At 36.9% G+C, this 23,840-nt stretch overlaps 1 protein-coding gene and 1 long non-coding RNA gene across 3 annotated transcripts in view; both read right to left on the bottom strand.

The window, feature by feature from the left end:
• LSAMP (limbic system associated membrane protein) overlaps positions 1–23,840 on the bottom strand; it is an 823,632-nt gene that overhangs the window by 643,435 nt on the left and 156,357 nt on the right. The gene's annotated exons all lie outside the window — the stretch shown is intronic.
• LOC140506608 (uncharacterized) overlaps positions 1–23,840 on the bottom strand; it is a 48,689-nt gene that overhangs the window by 12,762 nt on the left and 12,087 nt on the right. Inside the window, exon 1 of the long non-coding RNA XR_011968009.1 lies at positions 1–23,840. This exon is cut by the window's left edge and continues 7,554 nt beyond it; it is cut by the window's right edge and continues 12,087 nt beyond it. This is a non-coding gene — a long non-coding RNA (uncharacterized lncRNA).

Raw genomic sequence — 23,840 nt, 5'->3', positions numbered from 1 at the left:
GCATGTCCCATTTAAGAGTATGGTCAATTCACACACTATCTTCATTTAACAGATTAAATCAAATCCTAAATACGTGGCCAGTCCAAAATTTATAATATTGTTCTTCTGGAATTAAGTGCATCTGGCATAAAATGTTTCACCCAACATCAGGTTTTTGTAAAACTAAGTCATGCTATTATTTTCTGAACTTCAGAAGGCAAATAGAAAAAGTTGGACCATAGCAGACACTAGACTTCCTATCTTATTTTAACTCTGCCATCGATTAACCCTATGTCCCTGGGCAAGTTATTTAACTAATGGTCCTCCATTTTCTCACTGAAAAATGAGGTGGTTTGATTAAATCATTTCTAATGTCCATTTTGCCTCTAACTGTATTTCAGAGTTTATGATTCAATGATCTTTCAAACAGACATGATAATACTTATCTGAAGGTAGAGAGGTTAAGATCATTTGATCTCTTCTGGTTCTTTTCAGCTTGAAAATATATTATTCTGATTCTAAGACTGCCAAGAAATGATGTACTGATGTTGAAAGTGCTCTTCTTTTTCTCTGAATTGGTACCTATAAATCTGCATATAAAAGGCCTACAATTGTGTTGCTAGGAGTTTTGTGACTGTAGTGAGACACAAAATCTTACAGCTTAACCGGTAGTCTTTAATGTTCCCAAACTATGTTCACATGAAAGTAGGTATTTTGAGCCTAGAATGTAGGAATGGAAATTCAGTTTAGAACTTAGATAAAGAAATGAATGGGAAGATAGTAGGGATGAGAAAGAAGAAGAAAATATTGTCTACCTTGGGCAACTGTGGTCTTTATGAATTGAATAAGAAAGTCACAGTCTCTGAAACTGAAGAGTTCTGATTCCAAATTAAATATCCCTCAGTTTACTAAACTGAGTTGAGGTGTTGAATTGAGTTATGCTGACAGATTCTAGTTAGGAATCATGCTAGTTTATTCCAGTCCTCATAAGGAAATAGAATTCAGCTGTCTGAAAGTGACCTCATATCATAGCATGGGGGGAAGCATAGAGATGATGAAACCAAGGTTGCATGGCCAAAAGTATACTGTTCCTTTTCCCTTGCTAATATGTACCCTCCATGATGGGAATATAGGATTGGAGGTGTAAGCACGAGAGAAACCACATGTCACATGTCAAACCTTTTAATCTCAAAGAGGCAAATGAGGTTCACTATTATCAGCATTTATGTTAACGACCTTCTGACGTAATATTAAATTGTTGTTCAGTTGTTTTACAGTTCTGGCTGACTCTTTGTGACCCTGTTTGGGGTTTTCTTGACAAAAGATACTAGAGTGGTTCACCATTTTCTTCTCCAGTTCATTTCACAGATCTGAAAACTAGGGCAAACAGTGCTAAGTGACTTGCCCAAGGTCACCCAGCTCGTTTATCTGGGGTCAGATATGGATAGAGGAAAAAGAGTCTTCCTGACTTAAAGTCCAGTGCTCTATCAACTGTGACCCCTAGCTGTACCAAATTAGATGACTGTAACTAAATATTAAATTAGTATCATTATTATATTAAGGTACTGATGTTAGTGGACAGTCACTGAAGGCTAGCTGATAATCTTTAAAGCATATGTGCACGCACAATTCTTATTAAGATTATAATCTTTTAGGTTCATAGATACAGCACAGGGAGAGAGCTCACCCAGAACCATCTAGTGAAATACTATCATTTAACAGATAATATTTAACAGATAAGAAGGTGAGGACCAATGAAAAAAAAAAGGCGACTTGCCCAGAGTCACATGGGCAGCAAATGTCAGAGGGGGGACCTGAACCTGCATGTTAGGACTTCAAAGTAGTTACTCTCCTCACTACCATCCAGTTTACTTACGTAATCAATGAGATAAGGTAGGAGCTACCTTTCATTCCAATACTCCTCTGTATTAATATTTAGTTGGCCTTGCTCCCACATTAATATTCTTTAATTAACTTATTTTATATTTTATTTTTAAATTTGTTTATTATTAATTAATTTAAGGTCCTTTAATTAATTCTCTTAGGTCCTTTAAATACTTCTTAAAAAATAACTCCTATGGAATTATCTTTTTACCTGTAATTTCCTTCAGCTTAAGATTCAGTCCATGTACAGAAGATACATGGCACATCCAAATAAAGAAAGATATAAAGGGTCAAAATGTGAATAATAATTGGACAATATCTATCAAGCAAACTGATTTACACCAAAATGTAGGTTGTGTGGATTTTTTTTCCTTTGCCCTGATTTTTTTCCCCCACAACGAAGGACATTTGACAAGAAGGAATAGCAAAATGGGGTCAATTGCTACTACATTAGAACCAACAGAACAGCAGAATCATTAGTATAGAGGAATGAATGAAAATAGGAATCTTCCAGATGGAATGCTTCCTTCTCAGTTCTTTCCCACTCTGTGGTAGCACCTCAGCTTTGTTTTTGCCTCACCCAGACTTACTCTGCTCTCAGACACAATGACACGCCTGGGGTGTCTTTCTCCCAGCAACAAGGTCTTGTCCAAAGTCCAAGTTCTCCACCCCCTCCCCTACTACCCCTTCAAAGAATCTGAGTAATAAAGTTAATTTGATAGCTCCTTTCATCCTTTCTGTCTGGAATGTTTTTTTTTTTTTAATAGTGCTTGCCCCTTTAAGGAGAAAGAGAGGAGGAAAAGAGAAGAAAAGATGTAGGAAGGAAGCAAAGGAGAAAGGTGGGAGAGAGAGGGGAAAAGGGAGGAAATGCTAGAAGAGGGAATAGAAGAATTAAGGAAGGAATGAAGAGAAGGAAGGAGAGAAGAAGACTCCTTCATGTCAGGATCAGAAAAATATGACTTTTGGAATTCACATAGTTGGCTAATAGGAAATTGTCACTGCAGATGTTGCTTCATGAATCTTGCTGTAATCCCGCCACTGAAACATTTGCGTACTTCAGAAATCTTTAATAATCAGTGTAACAAGTAGCCTTATTTTTGCCAGGGAAATGATTTTTAATATAAACTGAATAAAAACTTGGGGAAAGAACATAAATCTCAGGTTTAAAAAAGATAGCAGGCTCTTACAATAAAGAATGGTATTTTGTATTGGTTACCATAGCTGCCACTATTCATACAGAATTCGGCATTATAGCAATCAGTTTTCCATTGTGCTTTAGGGTATTAAAAGTAACCTACAAAGTTACAAGCTTAACTTGCTATTTAAATTGAAATATTAATCAATGCTATGAATGTTATGAATTGAAGGCCAATTTGTATGCTTTGTTCATCACCACTGATGTGGGGTACTAAAGGCTCACTCATTTCCCCCATTGCGCTTACATCTCATTTAATTCACTCTGACCTTCTGAACAAATAAGACTCACAGGTAAATGGTACAGGGAGGGGATAGAAAGGGGGAGTAAAATCGCCTAGCACTGTGTTGTACCCCATGTGGGCCAGGATCTTTCTGAAGCTCAGACCTCCTGCAGCTAACATTTTCCAAAGCCTTACTGAAATTTACTGTTAAGGGACAGGAAGACAGCAACCGCATAGGGCCTTGGTCTTTCTTCTAACACTAGGGGACATCAGAATATCCTAGAGTGCATGTCTTATCTCATATCATTAACTGGTTTTATCAATGAACCAATCAATAATCATTTATTAATTGGCTGCTATGATCCAGGAACTGTAGTTAGGACCAGACATATAAACACAAAAATGAAACTGCTTCTTTCTCTGAAGAGCTTATATAATAAAACCAAAATCAGGCAAAACAATAACAATGTATTTAACTATACTAGAAAGAAATAGACAAAAAAGAGATTCTATTAGTTGTATGGCAACAACACTAGAAATAAAGCCTTTGTTCTTTGACAATCAAACTTTGAACCCTAGGTACTTAAGATCTGTAAGAAAGAGAGGGTGAGAAGGGATGGGGAAGAATTCTCCTCGGACCCTCCATCTTCCTTTCCCAAATGTCCAATTCTTTTTGCCTTCTCTTTTTCCTCTCTTCTCCTCACCCTGGATGGTGGTGAGGGGTGCCCAAAACTCTGTTTCTGATTGGCCTTATTTTCCTCTCATCACCAGTTACTTGTCCCAAAGAAAAAGAAAGGGGATTCCCCAAAGGGTTATGGATGTTGTATTACTGTGGAAGTAATAAGGCAGTTATTACGAGAATGCTATTATTGAGAAAGCCTTTTGTGGTGTAAGTCTATGTATTACAATTGTTTACTGAACCACTGGAGGGAAAGTAAGAAGAGAGGAAAACATGACGATTTCTGTTACAAGTATTTCTGAGAAAAAGCAGCCATCTGCAACTCTAGCAGATGAAAGTGGTCTCTCTCTCTTCAGAGCATTTTGTCTTGACCTTTCTTTAGTCCCCTATATATTTTATGTTGCGTCATGATTACCTGTCTATGTTGCAATCCCCTGGAGAAGCCTTTAAGTCCCTTGCAGGCAGAGACTAAGGGTTTGTTTTTTTATCCTTAGTTCTGTTTAGAATTGTAGTAGAAGTGTTTTATATTATAATTTGGAAGTGGATAAAGTTCAGAGCCTGGAGTCAGGAAGTCTCATCTTCATGAGTTCAAATCTGGCCTCAAACACACACTAGCTACTCAGTCCTTGACAAGCCACTTAACCATGCTTGCCTTGGTTTCCTCATCTGTAAAATGAGCTGGAGAAATAAATGGTAAAGCACTCCAGTATCTTTCCCAAGAAAACCTCAAATGGAATCACAAAGTGTCAGACATGACTGAAAAATGACAAATAACAACAATTGCAACTTTATTATTTCTTTTTACCACTGCACTCTATAAGGGAACTTTGTTGGGTGGAACCACTAATGCTTACTAATACATTAAATTATATAACAATTCTTGTCACCAAAGGCCCTGGCACTATCGAATGATTCAGCATCAAAAAGGGATGCGATTTTATCTGTGGAAATGAAATGAGAGAAGAGAAATTACCAATTTCTTTGCTTCTGAACTATAAAGACCATGGAACTTTTCCAGCTTCTAGCTGATGCCTTCCATATAAGTTGTTACCCTCATTAAAATGTATGTGAAGTTCTTGAGAGCCAGACTGTCTTGCTTTTCTATTTGTATCCTCAACACTTTGAACATAGTAAGCACTTAATAAATGCTTTGCTCATTCATTATCTCTTTTTTCAGTGTGGGCATAATTATCTTGGTACTTTCTACTGCACATTATTTTGACTTTCTTAATTTCAGTTCTTATATTTGTCAACCAGCTTACATTTGGAAAGTAACAACTCCCTAAGCTTCAGTGGTCATTTTTAGTTCTATATAATCTGTAAAAATATATGGCAGAATGCATGGATTCTGTTGTCCTCTGTCTTCCTGAGGCCTATCCTCTCTACCATACCATGTGTTCTAACTTTATAATAGTGGAGATATTTCAGATATATAAATGCTTCTCAAGCATAGTTATCAACACCAAAGGATTCCTGGATCACTGCCTCAGGAATTTATCATGTCAGTTGTCATTGCCAGAGTGAGAATACTGTTTCTGAAAGACTGAAAATATGACTCCAGACTTTTATTGCATCTGTGAATACAGCTCAAACAAAAAAAAAAAATAATAGACTGAATAAAATTGGTTACACGATCCTTCATTCCACTGATGAGTAAAAGCTGCCCTTGGTACCAATATGGTGGGTCTCATTGTCACAAAGGAACTTTAGTATCTTTGTCAACTGTTTTGGGGAGCTCATGTGCTTGAATTGCTAGCATGAGCATGGTATAGGGGAAAAAATCTTGAACTTAGAAGTAGAGGGTGTGAGTCCTAGACATACCATTTACCAGGTGGGTTGGCTTGGGCTAGTTAATTTCTTTGTGTCTCACTTTATTGATGTTCAGTCATTTCAGTCATGTTCAACTCTTTATGAGCCCATGTGGGGTTTTCTTGGCAAAAATACTGCAGTGGTTTGCCATTTCCTTCTCCAGCTCATTTTACAGGTGAGGAAACTGAGGCAAACAGGGGTAAGAGACTTGCTAGGGTCACACAGCTGGTAAGTGTCTGAGGTCAAATTTGAACTCAGGTCTTCATGATTTCAGGCCTGGCCCTTTATTCACAGTACCACCTCATTTCCCCTCAAGTGCATCACTTTCCTCATCTTTGTCATAGGGGAGGTCCCTTCCAGCTCTAAATCCTAGAGGAAAAGACAGATCCAGTGAATTGCTGTCACAGTGTTCAAAGAAGGCTTAATGAGATTATATATGTAAGTACAGAGTAGACTTCCAAATTCAGAGCCAAAATTAGTAAGGGAATAAGTATATATTTCACATTGGTTTTACATGTTCTTTGGATATGCTTTTGAGGACAATTATGACTAAAGTTAGCACTGAATTTTAAGGTTTGGGGTAGAATAAAGCACAAATATCCCTTGTATTTGAATAGAGTTCTGTCTATATGTGGTAGATGAACTCAGCTAATCTGGCTGTTTCTATGATCAATGCCAATTGTTACAGCTAAATCAATAGTATGGCAATCTACCCTGATCTCTAGGATGGCTGAAGAGAATAGATAACCAAGCTGTAGTCCATTTATTTCATATATACTGACCAATCTTAGGAGGCTTGCTTAACTAATCACTTTCAAAACCAGGAACCGCTAAATATGAAAAAGAATGTCTTCTTAGCTAAGTCCTATGGGGCCTTTTGCAGTGAAGAGGCAAAGAAAAGGGGCAAAAAATGAGGTCTTAAAAAACAACCGAAATATACCAAATAAGCAGACACTATTGTGATATTTGATGACTTTGTGTTAAAAAAAAAAGACTTCAGTGACCAGTCACATGATCTGAGGTGCCAAGAGTCCAAAAGCACCCAGAACCAACCTTGGTTCCTAGCTACTGCCAAAAGCAACAATTAATGAACACTTATTAAGTGACTACTGTGCTAAAAGGAAGGGAATAAACATTTATATAGGGCCTACTGTGTTCCAGCCATTCTGCTAAGAGCTTTACAAATGTTATCTCATTGGATCCTTGCAACAACCCTGTGAAGCAGAAACTATTATTACCATTTTACAGGTAAGAAACCTGAGTAAACATAGGTTCTGTAACTTGCCCAGGGTCACACAGCTTCTAAGTGTCAGAGCAGGATTTAAACTCAGATCTTCCTGACTCCAGGTCCACCTTTCTATCGGCCCCTCCACCTAATTTTCAAACAGATGTTGGATGACCACTTATTTGTTTATTTAATTTTATTATATTACCAATGCTCATGACAACCATAAAGGAACAATTATGACTCGTGACACAGTTAGAGATGGAAGATATCCAATGATCTGTCCTATGCGTCTCCACTCATAAAGTTCAGAAGCTACAAAAACATGTTAGACCTGAAATGACTTACCATGATTTCAAAACACACTTCAGAAATTTCCTCATTGAATCAGTAATTTTGATGTCCATTAGGGAGCATATTAGTACAGTATCATGTGGCTTTCAGGAAGTTCTTATACTTCTCTACTATGCAGTGTCTCTTTATAAAATAAGCATACATTCTACCTCACTCTGAAGTAAAATTACCAGATTAGTAGGCTGATACTAATAAGCTGTTTTGAATTACATTAGAAAAATGAGCACAGTGAGTGCAAAATATTGTTATTTTTCTCCAGTTACTTCCTCAGGGCAGGTATTTAGTGATAGCTCCTTTTTTCTTACCCACAGAATCCAACAAATCTATAGTTACAATAGATCTCTTGATTATTACCTCTTTCATCTTTACCTTCTTCATGTGCAGCATCTCTGGCAGCCAAATAATCCCCTGAAAGGTATGTTGTGACATAATTCTTCACCATATGTTCTATTTTTCTTTATCATCAAACTGGATATCTATCTACAAATCCATCTATCTACCCATTGTGCGTTTGTTGCTGGTGCTGATATCCCAAATACAATACAACAATTGACTTTCTATCTCTTGGAAGCTGAAAGGATATTCTGCCTTATTCTCTTCTTTAGACTACATGTAATTAAACTACCCCCTGCCCCCAAAAAGCCCACAAAAAACACCGCCCTGCAGAGCCATGGCAGGAGGGAATGGATCCCTCCTTCTGTCTCCTCACTGATATTCTGCCCAAAGTAGGTGTGTGCCCATTTGGAGAAGAACACCACTGATTCACAGTTCTGTGTAGCTGCTGTTGCCTTCAGCACTTTGGAACATATCTCTGTGAGATACATATACGCAGAAGTGATGGATCAGGGAGTCTGGGACCACTACTCTCTTTCATAGATAATGCCCAGAATTGGAGGGGGTGAGGGGAGTTAAATAGCAGATTTAAGTCATCATTGTTTCATGTAGTAAAATGTATTCAAAAAAATTTTCTTCTACCCTCTGCAAATGCAGTTTCTAATTCACAGTTAGGAGGTAATGGCCCCCCAAATAATTTCCTATCTATAAAATTAGTTTTGCAAACTCCATGTTGTATCTTAATTGATTAATTTAGTAAATATAATTTCCTGTCTGTATTTATAATGAGAATGAGAAGAGTTCATAAAGTACAGTTTAAATGAGAATGCATAAATTCTTATTCTACAAAGGCAAATTGTAGATATCTGTCTCTGATTCCTGCTTGCATGCTAGAATCTGGGGATTGTGATAGAGCAAATCAACCTGTCTTTTTAAGGCCCTATATATCTAGACTTGAATAGGAAGAGGTATCATAAGATAACAGTAGAAGCTTGAAGGACTCTTGGGGGACATCTAATTCAACCCCCTCATTTTGCAGATGAAGCAACAGAGTTTTAAGGAGGTTAAATGACATGTTCAGGGTGAAATAGGCAATAAGTGTTACAGGTAGGATTTGAACCCAGGTCATTTGACTCTTGAGGCTGGACTTTTTCTGTGTCCCACACAAGAGAGAGAACAAGTCACCAAGCCCCCAAAACAACACATGCACCCCAAACTTTGGGGTATCTCATGGAAAACAGGTGCCCTACATGGCATGTGGGATGCTCCATCATCTCCAGGGGAGACCCACAATACCTAATGATTCTCTTGTGTGTCATAAAACCAAAAACTAAAGAAGCAAAAACCAAAAACTCACAGCAACTGCAGCCACCAGTGAAGCAATCACCAGGGCTGACAGCCCAGGAAAATGACCCACTTCTTGCAGACTCAGACAAAAAGACTTCACTTAGGCCTAGGGAAAGTGTCTCTAATAAGGCCATCCGTTAACCCAGTCACCTGAGTCCCTCTCAGCCATTTTTCACCTGCCTCCCTCCCTCCTTCCCTCTCTGAAGGTAACCATTAATGCAGCAGGGGCCAAGGAAAATGAAGCTGTTGGGCTCAGTAAATATTCCTGAGCCCCGTGCAAAAATGCAAGCCCATTATTTAGACTCTCATGTCTGAGGCGCATTTGGATTCCATCCATTTAGCAGAGAGGTAGAGAAAAGCAGGCTGTCTACGCAATAGCACTCAGTCACTGGCCTCCTTGCAGCCCAGTGGGCCTAGGAAGGCTCAGTCCAAGTCTTCACAGTTATCAAAGCATGGAGCCGAGGTAGGGATTAGCAAATGCTTGAACTCCCAAACACTCAGATCACAATGAAAGGCAGTGTTCCCATGGATGCTACACTATGGGAAGATTCAGTTGTCTTGCAATTTGCTTCCTGCTCTCCTAGTGACTTGACATGTACCAAGGAGAGAGCCACTTAACCTTTTTGTGACTGATTTGTCATCTCTAAAAGGAAATCATGCTTTTCTTCCAGTCTTAAGAATGCTAAAAGGGTCATGAGATATTAAATCATATGTAACCTATGGGAGGGGCTTGTGTGGCAATGAATTTCTGCTTCAAGGTCAACATTTATATCAGTAAACACCCCAACATACACAGGGCAGGGAGCCTGTTATCACAGGTTATTAGATCTGCATTCATGAAAGGAAAGGCAACTTTTGAGGGGTTAACAATCACATGTATCATATATCATTTACCTAATTCAGGGAAGTCAACACCTTGAACCTCAAAGAAAATACAGAGAAATCCAAAGTCAACAGACATGGCTTCCTCTGCCAGACCATAATTCAACAGGCAGGTGCAGCTGTCTGACCATTGTCACCAGAGAGGAAAGAATGATATCTTAGTTCTCAAAGCTGGAGGGCTCCTTAGGGGCTTCCCAGAGTCCTCTTCTGGCACTCAAATCTTCTTACTAAAACTAAGTTCTGAAATAAGACCCCATCCTCAGAGTCTTTATACACTTTTTGGAGCCAGAGGGCATCACACCCCTTGAGAACCAGTGCCTCATTAACAAAAGGCTTAGACTTTCTTACAAATCTTCCCAGGTTTGACAATGGGTGGGAAAGATCCTCCTTAGTCACATTCAAATAAAGGAATTATACTTCTTGATTGTGCTAAAACAAAAACAGCAAAAGATCCCATTTTACTGCCATTACATTAGGGAACCAGTTTCCGAAGTGTGACATATAGAAGGCTATCTGGCTGCAGAAGAAAGAAGCACAACTGATTATAGATCAGACAAGAGAGAATATGTTCTAAGCTCTGCCTCTAAACAGCCTCATCACAGGCAGGTAGGAGGTACACCAGACAGAGTGCTAGCCTGGAATCAGGAAGACTTAAGTTCATATCCAGCCTCCGATACTAGCTGTGTGACCCATGGAAATAACCAAAAACAACAGTAATTATAATTAACATTTATATATCTCTAACTGTGGGTCAGGTGCTATTTGAAATACTCTAAAATGAACATCTCATTTGATCCTTACAACAATCTTGGACTGGGGAAAGTCAAATTTAAGTAATTTGTCCAGAGTCACAGAGCTAGTGAATGTTTAAGGCTGAATTTGAATTCAGAACTTCCTGATGTCAAGTCTGATACTCTAGCCTTTGGACCACCTACTACAAGCCACTTAACTTTTGTCTGCCTCATTTTCTTCAACTATGAAATGAGGAAATATGAGGATAATAACAGCACTGACCTCAAAGGGTTATTTTGAGGATCAAATGATCTGTTTGTGAAGCCTGGCACATACTTAATTAATGTCTGTTTCTTTCCTTTCTTCTTTCTTAGGTTTCTTAAATTACTCAATCTCTGGGCTTCAGTTTCAACTATAACGTGAGAGAACTGAATTCCAGGAGCTCTGAGTTCTTTTCTCAAACTAAAATTCCATGAAATATATCCAAGGAAAGGAAAATTTCAGATGCTAGAAAAGGTCTATAATGTTTCCTACCTTAAAACTCTCTGAAAATAGCTCCAGCTGCCTCTTGAGCTAGTGTGTTTCCTATAAATGGAAAAGCTCAAGTAGAGACTGAATGATTGATTTTCAAGGATGTTGAAGAAGGGAACTCATGCTCCAGGTAGGGGATAGAGGGGATAAATTCTGAAGTCTCTACTAACAGTGAGATTCTATTCTATAATTTCTATTATGAAACAGTTCAGAACTGGTATGTCTCTGGTTTAAATATTTCTTTTTTTGGCTGAAAACATTCCACCAAAGTCCAAATCTATTGCAAGTCCTGCTTATGAGAAGAATCTGGTGACCAAGAAAGATCAACCAATGCAGATCTTGCTTGCTGCCTCATTACATATCACTTCCCTCCTAAACTCTGCAATCCAGCCGAACCGGCCTTCTGTCTGTTTTGGACACTTCACAACACTCCATTTTCCATCTCTGTGTTTTTTCATTGATTGTCCCACCTGGAATGCATTCTCTCCTTACATCCCCTAAGATCCCCTTTCTTCACTTACAATGAAGCTCAAACATCTTCTGTATGAAGCCTGCTGAGATCATCCTGAATGCTCGTATCCTCATCCCAAACTATGGTGTATTTTACCAATTTGTAATAAAAAAGAAAATCACTTCACATTTATGATGTATGTACTTACAAATGCATTTGTTTTCTTCCCCATTGAAATGTAAACTCTTTGTAAGTAGAGATTCCTTCACTCTTTGTATTTATATCTGCAACACCTAGTAGAGTTCCTGGCAAACAGCAGGTATCTAATAAATGCTTGTTACTTGATACATTGATTGCTTGACCAGTCACATTGATCTAGTCACTTAACCTCTCTGGGTTTCAGTGTTTTCATCAAAATATGAAGGGGTCAGACTTGAAGGTCTCCAAGGTGCCATGGAACTTCAGACTAAGATCCTATATAATTATCCCAGCGAACAATGATTTTGATGGAGGCATATGTGGCCTTCATCAAATTTCTAGACTGAAAACTGGGAGAAGTAAGTAAAATTATGAGCATTAGAAGCAAAACCTCAAAAACTCTTGCCAGCCTATAGGACTGAGTTGAATCTAATACTGATTTAAATTCAACAGGGATACATATAGCTTAGGTCCAAAAAATTAACTTCACAAGACTTCATCTGAAAAAGATTTGAGGAAGGAGGGATCATTGACATCCATAGGATTCAACTGTTTGATCTGGCAGCTAAGATACCTGAATTTTGTAGCTGTTGTTGTTGTTCCATTGTTTTCAGTTATGTCTGACTCTTCATGACCCCATTTGGGGTTTTCTTGGCAAAAATACTGGAGTGTTTCACCATTTCTTTCTCCAGTTCATTTTACAGATAATGAAACTGAGGCAAACAGGGTTATGTGACTTGCCCAGGGTCACACAGCTAGATTTGAGGCCAGATTTGAACTCAGGAAGATGAGTCTTCCTGATTCCAAGCCCAGTGCTCTATCTACTGTGCCATTAAGCTGCCTAGATCATGTTAACTCAGATATTATTAAGAGAGAAATAAAAGCATTTAAGAAAAAGGAGGTTATAGACCTGCTCTCCAGTGCTCTGGTCCAACCACTTGAGTTCACTTCTGGATGTCACATTCTAGAAAGGATTCTGATAAGCTGGAAAGTGTCCCCAGAAAAAGAGCCAGGAAAAAGGCATAAATTCATGCTACCTGAGAGTTAGATGAATGAACTGGGACTGTTTAGCATAGAGAAGGCTTAGGAAGAACATAATAGTTTTCTTGAGGACTAGGCATTTGGAAGGGAAATTTTATTCTGCTTGGTTGCAATGGACAAAACTGTTTTTTTTTTAAAGTCTTGAGGTATAGTGAAAAAAAAAAAGAAAAGTTTTCTAAAAATTGAAGCTATTTGAATATAAAGTAGATTCTGTTGGTAATTATAGTGAGTTCTCCCTTCTCTTGAGTTCTTTAAGCATAACTTTCCAGGGCTTTTGAAGATATTATCCTTGTTCAGATATGGATACAATGAGTAGACTATAAAGTTCCTTTCTACTCTGAAATTCCATGATTTGAAAATCATTGATTGTCTCTTTCTTCCTATAAGCTTGTGTCTAGGACTCAAGTGAAACATTACAAGGAAGACTCAAGAAGATGGCAGGATTATTTCTCAATGGCCTTTTCCCAGGTTGTCCTTGAAAGAGGTTGCTTGGAAAAAAATGGGCTATAATTAGAAAGGCAGTTCTCCAAGATGGTTTCTTGAGGAAGCTGACCCAAGCTTCCTTAAGTAAAACTACAGCATTACTCACCCTGAAGGCGGCATCAGTTATTTCCACTAACAGCCCACTCTCTGTGCACTGTAGTAGATGAGTCATTAGGGACATAGATATTCTTCACTTTTCTAGTATCTATGCTAAAAAGCAATCTGTCAAGCCCCGGAATTAGGGCATCAAGAGAAGAAACAGAGATATGCTGCAGTGAAAGCGTAAAATCAGTGATTTTGTAGAATAGATATAGATAGAGAGCAAGGTATTTCATGATGGTGCGTTTATGTTCCCTTGACACAGATCCATCATAATAAAGCTGCCAATTTCGACCAGCAGTGGTAGTCTTTCCTCCTAAGAAGGAATGGCTGGCTGCAGCGGTGTAGACAAATGAAAATTCATCCATCTGTCCACCACCTAGAGCAGTTCTGCTGGGTAGGACTAGGCAAATAAGTTTAGAAAGAGTGTTCTGCCTCATGGTGGCCATGGTCCATGGATCCAAAATTCTAAAGGCTTCCATCATAATTCTCAGTCCTTCCTTCCTATTTCTTGGCAATAGACATTGTAATTATTTGTTAGGTAGGTACAGTGCATTTATATTTTAAGAAACATTTACATTGAAGATTGTGAATTAATTTTAAATAAAATTAGAGTTTAATCAATAAGATGATAAATAGTATCAGTCTACATTTTACTGCCCACTTCCAGAAAATATCCATTTGCAAATAGGGCTGTTATATTATTAGTCTACAAACTGTTAGGTTTTTAAAACCTTTCAAAACCTGGTTCTCTTTTTTTTCTTTTTCAGTCTTCTTAAATCTTATTCCCTTCCATATATTCTATGATGCAGTGACACTAGCCTCCTTGCTTTTTTTTTGGCAGAAGATATTCCATGTCTTGACTCTATGCAGTTATCCCCACTTCGTAGAATTTTCTTCCTCCTCATTTCACCCTTCTGGTTTCCTTTCAGACTCACCTACAATTCCACTGTCCTCAAGAAGCCTTTGCTGGTCCCTTGGTGCTAGGGATTTCCCTCAGATTATCTCCAAGTTATCTTGTATATATCTTGCTTAAACGTAGACATTTGAATGTTGTCTCCCCTATCACACTTAGCTCCTCAAACAAGACTTGTTTTTGACTTTCTTTGAGTTACTATTACTTATTACAGAACCTGGAACATAATAGGTGCTTAATAAATGCTTGGTGACTAAGTGAGCAAATTTTGTTTTCCATTTAGTACAGTTTCTCCTACAATGTTATTTTACCTATTGGTAATTTCCTATCACTTTTTGCAGTGGTTAGAACAGTGCTATGTATCTTATTATGACTTGTGGTTATTTTTTCATGAATGGATACATTTCTGTTTCCTTCATGGGCTGTCCATGAGTCTCTGATTCCCCAGAGATAGCCCTCTGAGGGCAACATTGCATGCTTCAAATATGGGTTTCTTTCTCTAAAAGGAACTTTACTTGTCCTGTTCTACTAGGAACACCATCAATTCTAGCTAATAATACAAAATGATTCTATCTAATATGGGCCTAAGTGATGAGAGTTTACAGTGTTAGCCCTCCCAGATGGGATATTTCCATTGTGACAAGAATCTTCAATTCCTTAACTAAACATGTAAAACTATAACCATTTTAAGTCCTATTATAGGAGTATTGTGGAGCTATTTCTTGGTCAAGCAGCCTTTCAGCATTCTTTATTTGATAACAGCTAATGTTTATATAGAATTTTAAATAGCACAAAACCTTTTATATTCATTATTTCATTTGATCTTCACAACAACCCCGTGGAAAGAGATATTCTTATTCTCATCAATTTAGAGATGAGGAAACTAAAGCCGAGAGGTTAAGTCACTTGCCCAGGATCACACAGTTAGTAAGTGTTTGAGACAAGATCTGAACTAAGTGCTTTCTGACTCTTCTTTAGCCACCTAGCTGCCTTTTTCATCTAATAGGACATAAATCCCTTAGGGAAACACACCTGCAAATGTTGACATCAGGACAGCCCAAATCTAGAGAAAGTTCACTTGTTATGCTTCAGGTGGGATAATAGAGTTTGGCATCCTATGGGGAGCAATGGATGATAAGGCAACTCCTCTTAGTCAACGCTATCAAATCGCTCTCCTTTACCATCCTGATCCATAATTAGAAGTGGTAACTTTCCTTCACCTTGTACCTTTCAGGGATGTGCTGGAGCCAGCTTGTCCTGGCTCTGTAAGAATCAGTTGCTAAGTCAACCTGCCAAGACAAATCCAGGAACTATATGAAAACAATTACAAAACACTTCTCAGATAAATAAAGTCAGATCTAAACAATTGGAAAAATATTCATTGCTCATAGGTAGGCCAAGACAATATAATAAAAATGATCATTCCACCTAAATTACTTATTCAATGTCATACCAATCAAACTACCAAAAATATATTTTGTAGAGCTACAAAATAACACAATTCTTCTAAAAGAACAAAAGGTCAAGAATATCAAGGGATTCAATGAATAAAAAATGTGAGGGAAAGTTGCCTTGTTCTATCAAATCTCAAACTGTATTATAAAACAGTAATTATCAAAACAATCTGCACTGTATAAGAGTGGTGGATCATCAAAATAGATTAGTTATACAATTCATTTTATAGTAAATGACCAGTGTAATCTAGTGTTTGATAAACCCAAAGATTCAGATTTTGGGAACAAAAACTTATTATTCAATAAAAACTTCTGGGAAAACTGGAAAACAGTATGGTAGAAACCAGGGATAATCCAACCAATACCTCATACTATATACCAAGATAAGGTCAAAATGAGTACATGATTTACACATAAAGGGTGAGTGATAACAAGCAAATTAGGAGACCATAGAATAGTTTACCTGTCAGATCTGTAGATAAGGAAATAATTTAGGACAAATTAAGATGTAGAGAACATCACAAAATAGAAGTGCATAATTATGATTACACAAAATTAAAAATTTTTTTGTGCAAACAAAACCAATGCAACCAAAATTAAAAGGAAAGCAGAAGATGGAGGAAGGGTGGTGGAGATTTTACAGGCAGTATCTATAATAAAGGCCTCATTTCTCAAATATATAGAGAACTTGAATAAGAATACAAGTCATTCTTCAATTGATAAAAGGTCAAAGGACATGAATAGGTGGTTTTCAGACAAAGAAATCAAAGCTACCTATAGTCATGTGAAAAAAATGCTCTAAATCACAATTGATTAGAGATATGCAAATCAATAACTCTGACATACCAGAATAACTAATACGACCAAAAAAGAACATAATAAATATTGGAGGGGATGTGGGAAAATTGTGACAGTAATGTACTCTTATTGGAGTTGTGAGGTGATTCAACCATGCTGGAGATCAATTTAGAACTATGCCCAAAGGGCTATAAAGCTATGCATCCCCTTTGACTCAGTCATACCATTGCTAAGTCTGTATTTCAGATTTTTAAGAAAGGGAAAAGAACCGATTTGTACAAAAATATTTATTAAAGCTCTTTCTGTGGTGGCTAAGAATTGGAAATTGAGGTGATATCCATCAATTGCGAAATGGCTGAACATGTTGTGGTATATGATTGTAATGAGATATTATTGTGCTATAAGAAATGACAAGCAGGATGATTTCAGAAAAACCTGGAAAGATGTACAGGAACTGAAATAAAGTGAAGTGAGCAGAACCAGGAGAATATTGTACACAATATTAGCAATACTCTGTGAGGATCAACTGCAAATGACTTAGTTATTCCTAGCAATACAATGATATGAGACAATCCCAAAGGACTCATGATGAAAAATACTATCAACCTCCAGAGAAGGAACTGATATTATCTGAATACAGACTGAAGCATATCATTTTTTCCTGTTTCTTTTCTTTCTTTGCTTCTTTTTTTCTCCCTTTCTTTTCTTTCTTCCCCCTTTCTTTCCTTCTTTGAATCCTTCCTTGCTTCCTTTCTTTTTCTCTTTCTCTCCTTCTTTCTGAGTCTTCTTGTACAAAGTGACTCACATGGAAATCTTTTACATGATTACACATGTATAACCTATATCTAATTGCTTCCTATTTCAGGGATGGGAGACAGTAATATAATTTGTAATTTAAATTTTTAAAAAATGTTTAAAATAGTTTTCATATGTAATTGGGAAAAATTTAAACGTTTTAAAAAAAGAATCAAATGTTATATTTTCAGTGTGTGCATTTATAACTCTGAAATCAGAAAATACTAGAAATCAGGGCTTGAAATCTTATGTTGTTGTTGATTCTCTAGATGTAAAAAAGTGATGGAGAAAATGTTAACAATGCAAATTAAACTAAAAAGTATATTCTGGAACACTCCCCCTATCTTTTGTCATCTAAAAGTAAATGATTTTTACTTTTCAAAATCATTTTAAAGTAAAGTAAAATTAAAAAAATTTAAAACTGATTTAAAAGGGCTCATACTCTCTTATTTCCCACCCTCTTATATTGATAAAATACCTTCCCTTTCATTCTGCTGTCTTTTCAACACAGCAAAGACAAGCTAATAAAGCTAATATAATGCTGTCTTTTTATTTACGGATATTAATTTTAATAAAATATTACCAAAGTAATTACACTTTTCCTCTACCCCTTCCTATCCCCTTATTTTAAAGTAATTACACCTTAATTTCAGGGTGATGACTGACATTTTATTAGAGAGCTCCTTCCTCTTTGGAAAGAGCATGGTCCCATGTTGCCAACACTTGGCCTGGAAGATATGGTATGCCCATTATCTGTTCATATTATATATGCAAAATCTAATAGAATATTATGTTCTACTAGATCAGAGAATGAATTAATCTAAAAATTTAATTTAGTCATTTAATATTCACCTTTTTACAAGTACTCTCACGATATAAACACAAAGAGAAGGAACAATGGGTGTCTGGGCCACTACCAGCCCAGCCAGTGGACCAGATGTTTCCAGCAGCAAGAACAAGGTCCTCATGAATAGTGTCAACCACTATGGAAGCCTCCTGGGTTGTCCATGGAGGCCAGCATCTTTATCTCCTTTGTGCTGCCCAACTGAATACAAGACTATGTTCATGTGAGAGCTACATGATCCAAAGTAAGGTAGTTAGGAACATATTCCATTAGACTTGAAAAGATCAGAACCTTTCTTCCCACTTCAGACCCTTCCAAAGACCACACTCATTATTATTATCTCTCTATCAAGATGTCTGTACACCTCACAGGAAAATAAATGAGCTATTGTACACCAAAAACAAAAGATATTAAAAATTTAACAATATATCTGCTTATTAAAACATTTCAAAATTTGATAAATTGAATTTCTGGGTAGTCTGGCATGCATACATGCTACCTTGCACACATAGAGATAGGATGATCACGTAAGTCTTAATAAACAATTTGTAGTCACCCAAAATCCAGTGAATTGTATCTGCGAAGGGAGGACAATATTGCAAATATCTAGTTTTTGAATTGCAGCAATCAATATTAAATAAATGGATACATCTATTTAAAAGTGCTTTTGGAGATCTTCAGTCTTTTTTCTAAAGCTTCCAAATCTAGGTCTGTCTAGGTCCAAAACAGTAGTTTTTAACTTCTTTTTTATTTTCTGTAATGGACCCTTATGGCAGTCTGGTGGAGTCTACAGACCCAGCAGGTATGCTAGAGCCAGCTTGAATGCCCTTATGAGAGCCAGCTGTGAAATTTTCAGCATGAACATTTATACCTCAAATATTGGCAATTGCTACAAATCAGATATTGATTTAATGACTATTTTGTTGATTGTCTAGGCTTTATAAAAAGCAACAAAATGTTAATAATGAAAATTTCACTTAAAGATGTGTCTTGTATATTGGTTATTAAACATTTACCAGCACATTCTCATAGAGGACTTCTCAGAATAATGTTTTTAAACAAAATGAAGGAAATATTACATTTTGGTTAGAGGTTAAAGAAATAAAAAACACAATTTTAATTTTCCAAGCTAGTTCAAATGACACTCTGGTTGTTCTATGGACCCCAGGTTAAGAATGCCTACCCCAAAACAGATCATATTGACGTTACAGTCACACTCTAGATTGGGGAGGGATTTCATAAGTATTGTAGTATAGCACCCCAAAAAATCCACCAAAGAACAAGTACTAGGTATGAGCTACTACTATCAAAAATACATTTCTGATTTCTATGTTGCTTCTATCTCTTTAAGTTCAAAACGATGTCATTTTCCATTAAAGAGAAACTAGAAGTAAAAATGAGAAATATAGCAAATATGAAATTAAAGTCCAAATTGAGGTGGAAGATGAATAAAATCCAAATCTACTCAAATGTTTACTAATAGTAATTCACAAAAATCAAAGCTCAGAGAGTCTTCAAAAGAATATAGTACAAGCCCTCCATTTTACAGATCAGGAAATTGAGACCTTGAATATTCAAGTGATTTGCCTGAATTCATAAGTCACAATCCATACTATGTGAAATCTAGTCTATGAATAAGAAAGGAGATGGAGACAGTGGAGCAAAATTTAGTGGATTTTGTGGACTAAATAGAGAAAAAACAATGTTTTGGTATCCTACTACCCCCGGACTAGATTATTGGAGGGATGACTGGTATTGCTGATTACAAGGACAACTGACTGATTATGCTACCTCTACTGCTTCTCTTGCATTTATTGAGCTCAACACAAGGAAATAATCAAGAGGAGACTTAGTAGTGACCCGCTAAGATAGTGATGTTTTGCCTCTAAACAGAGAGGAGTCCTACTGCTTGGCAGAAGGAATTGCCTAGAAGAATCTGCTGTCCAGAACTCCATAGCCACAGGGAAGAGAGATGGGCTGAAAGGACTATAAAACAAAACTGTAATACATGATAATAAGATCACTGTTGTCTGCATTTCTCCCATTCTATTTGCTGAAAGCAGGAATATTTCGTGTGAAAACAGGTTTTATGTCCCAGCAATAAAGAGGTATAACTATAAAAATATATATCATATCAGCAGGCATGTCTCTAAATAGAATGTTTTACCAAGTTTCCCATGAGGCATCTGAAGCCCTTTAAATTATAGGGTAGATGAGATTCCCTGCAGGGCAGTCTTTGAACTACAGCTCATTGTCAATCTAAAGCAAGAGTGGAAAATGAATCTTTGTGAAATATAGGAAAGGGTATGTATTCTTCTCTTAGCATGTCTAAGTGTCTCCCTTAAAATGGGTACAACCTTCAGTCTAAGAAAAGAAAAAGAAAGTAGGATAGTACAGGAAGTATCAGCCAAATCAAGTCCCATGATGAGGAAGAAGAAAAAAATGGGGGAGAAAAAAAACATTACATTTTGGCCAAGGTTTCTGGATTCTCTTCTACTAAGCTGAGCTGAAGGCACAGAAATCATACTGGAGTCCACACACCCCTAATGGGGGGGGGGAAGGGTGGGATAATAACACCAATAATCCAAAACAACAGAAAACCTGTTTATCTTCCTAATGTAGTATATCATTACCATTTGGATTAGGATGTGTGAGTTCTTCAACACAGGGATCTCCAGGTGAGAAGATATTCTCTACCAATTCATATATGCAATTCTTTTGTTATAGTACTTATAGAATAGGTGACTTACCCAGGGTCACATAACCAGTATGTGTAAGAGCCAGATTTCAAATAGGGGTCTTTCTGACTCTAGGGTGAGCATGCTATCCACCATGCCTGACTCATTATGTAGTATACTCTTTTCCTTTGCCCCAGAAGACATATTTTTCAAATTATATTTTTTAAAAAGTTAATGTTAAAGTGAATATACACCCCTTTGGAACATTTTAATAAAAACATTCGAGGTACAGGGAGGAAAAATTTTAGGCTAGGCAAAATTCATAATGTAGATAACCAATAATTTATTGTATTCAGTATAAACCCTCAGCCATTATAACTAGCCCAATCTCAAACTTTTATTACCAAGGGAACAACTCCACTGTTCTCCTTCACATGAGACCAAGAACAGAATTCCATCTCAAAACAGTTTTTTTAAAATTACACAAATTTGTTTCTTGACTGTCCTCCTAGGCAAAAAAGGGAATTGGCTAGCATAAGGACAGTTGCCCTCATGTACTCTAAAGCAAAAGAGAAATCAACATAAAGAAATAACACCACAGTACTATATTGATGCTGAACTCAAACTTCAACAAAGGGCTGTGGTTAAAAGTGTACGAAACCTCTCAGGTGGCAACTAGTAGTGATATACCTACAATAGCTCTGTCTTCTCATAAGTGTGCTTCCTTTTGACTGTGCAGAAAATAAAATAAGGAACTCAGGTTCTGCCACTTACTACCTGTGTAGACAAATCATCTCACTGTAACTCAGTTCCTCCATCTCTGAAATGAGATCTTTTAAGATCCTTTCTAGCTTTAAATATATATTTTCCTATGATAAGGATTTGAAGTCAGAGCATCTACTTGCATTCAAAGCCCAGCTCTGGCTATTATTAGAGCATTTTGAGTCAGGATGTGAGTTTAAATCCAGCCACAGACATTAACTAGCTGTGTGACCTCAGGCAAATCACTTGATCTCTGCCTGCCTTGGTTTCTTTATTTGTAAAAGGTAAATTGCTCCTATCTCCCAGGACAATGTGAAGATAAGAAGAGATAACAACTGTAAAGTACTTTGAAAATTTTAAAATGCTATATAAATGCCAGTGATGATGATGATGATGATGACAACAGGGATGCCCATGATAACAATGAACTGTGTGACTTTAGGTAATTTACTGGCTGGTGTTATTACCCGAATATTGTCTCCTGTGATTTGATGTATTCCTGAATGGGAGGCAGAATTCTGTGGATAAGAAGTAGATAGAATGTAAAGATGACATGGGAACTTCTCTTCCTTCCAAGACCTCTGAAGGTAATGAAAAGTATGTACATTTAACATTTTATAGTTTTAAAAACACTTTTCCCATCATATCATTTGATACCCAGAATAATTCTGTAAGGTGGACAATGTTTATATTTTTTATCCCCATTTTACAGAAAAGGAAACTGAGGGTCAGAGCAAAATGATCTACTCATTATCACTCAGCTAGAAAGTATTGAAAGTGGAATGTGAAAGTGTTCCTGATAGCATATTTCCTCTCAGTATTGTGCTACTAAGCCCTCAAGAAAGAATGAGGACAAACCTAAGGGTTTTCTTCATTGCCTTAATATCTTAAAATTCCTCTTCTCTTTTCATTGCTACCTTTCTTAAAACTTAATATTTCCCTTGTTAATAGCACAGACAAGCTTTACTCATTTGGGGTTTCAGATTTAATCAGAGCCACTTTCAAACTTTACAGTAGCCTATATAATTTCTTGACATGATTAAGGGCAGTCTATCCATTGGTCTATTAGAGGAAAATAATTGGAGGGGTTCAAAATGGCACAGAGAGGTGCTAGAGAAGTTAAACATAATTGGGGGAAAAGTGTTCATATCAATATGTAACATATGTAACACTTGGATAAGCATGTCTACTCTGCTTAGAAAGCATCAATTACCATAATGTTTAAAAACTCACTATCATCTTTACTCCACATGTAATGTTTTGCTCACATTTTAAAGGAAACTCAGACTGACTGAGTCACTCTCCAGTTAGTGACAGCAAATCAAGTCAGAGCTGAAAATAACATTTAGATTTAATGGGTTCTTTTATCAACTATCAGACAAACTCTTTCCATTTTCATCACAAGAAATTAAATTTGTAGGATCATAGATCCAATGCTGGAAAGAGTCTCCAAGGCTATCTAGCCTAACTCCCTCGTTTTACAAATGCAGAAACTGAAGACAAGGGAGGGTGAGGGACTTGCCCAAAGTTTCATAGGCATTGTCAGAGGCAGAATTTCTATCAAGTGCCTCTCATTTCAGTCAGTATTCTTTCTGCCTAACTAATTCCATTCAACTCTATGTATATCTACACCTATATATGTGTGTATGTATACATATATGCATGCATGTATACATATATGTACATATATGTGTACATGTGTGTATACACACATATATACACACATGTGTAGGTATATTTTTTAATAGAAAAAACACTTTGTTTTCTCCGCAACCAAAGTGGAACAACCTCCCTGTCTACTAGCAGGAAGAAAAGTTTGTCGCATCTCTTTGGATTTGCTTCCCTATAACTCTCTGTCCAACAACACAGATCTCCCCTTTTATCAGCTAGAGAAATGCTGGAAAGACACAGCAGTGAAGTAATATTTATTTTAACCCTTCTGATAAGGTGAGGGCTCAGGCTGCCTGGGAACAACTGCTCCTTCTTTTCCTTCAAACACACTGTCAAGAGCATCTTAAGGTCAGATTGTAAATCATGTAAAATATCTTTATCTTCTCAAGGCAGTTCTTCTCTTTTTTTATAATCAAGGATATTTGAGGTCACAGAATTCCAGTAATATAGGTTCCCAGAAGCAACAGTGATTTTCTG

The sequence above is a fragment of the Notamacropus eugenii genome, chromosome 5, assembly GCF_028372415.1.
Source record: "Notamacropus eugenii isolate mMacEug1 chromosome 5, mMacEug1.pri_v2, whole genome shotgun sequence".
In the NCBI taxonomy this organism is placed as follows: Eukaryota; Metazoa; Chordata; class Mammalia; order Diprotodontia; family Macropodidae; genus Notamacropus; species Notamacropus eugenii.
This window is presented reverse-complemented; position numbering and strand designations above follow the sequence as displayed.